The sequence below is a fragment of the Papio anubis genome, chromosome 14 (assembly GCF_008728515.1).
Source record: "Papio anubis isolate 15944 chromosome 14, Panubis1.0, whole genome shotgun sequence".
Lineage (NCBI taxonomy): Eukaryota > Metazoa > Chordata > Mammalia > Primates > Cercopithecidae > Papio > Papio anubis.
Window position 1 is genome coordinate 89,483,172 of NC_044989.1, and position 413 is coordinate 89,483,584.

At 47.0% G+C, this 413-nt stretch overlaps 1 long non-coding RNA gene across 1 annotated transcript in view; it reads left to right on the forward strand.

Annotated features, from left to right (window-relative positions):
• Positions 1–413, forward strand: part of LOC103877251 — a 50,141-nt gene that overhangs the window by 21,973 nt on the left and 27,755 nt on the right. The window lies entirely within an intron of this gene.

The following is a 413-nucleotide window of genomic DNA, read 5'->3' on the forward strand; positions in this document are numbered from 1 at the left end:
AATCCATTGAAATAATCCAACATCAAACATTTTTACTGAGTGTCCTTAGCCATACTCCCCTGCACACAGCTTGTGTAGAATGCTTTCTCCTGTAAGACACTGGAGAGGAGGGTTTAGTGGAAGTTGGATTGCAGAATTAGGGAGACGGGAGTCTAGGAGTTTCCCAATACGACTAGTGCCATCGTGTATGAAATAAACCCCGAGCTAGTCATTTCCCATATGTGTTCTACTTGTGTTGTCACTAAACTGCATCCATGGTCTGGTTATTCTGACAGCTGCATGAACTTGACAAATGTGGGCAAGATGGGGAGGGTGAGGATGTGAGCTTTCATTCACTCTGCCTTCATCATAGCCGGTTGCTCCCAGAGCACGTGGCCCCAATGAATTCTCCTCCTCCTGATGCCTTCCCCAGG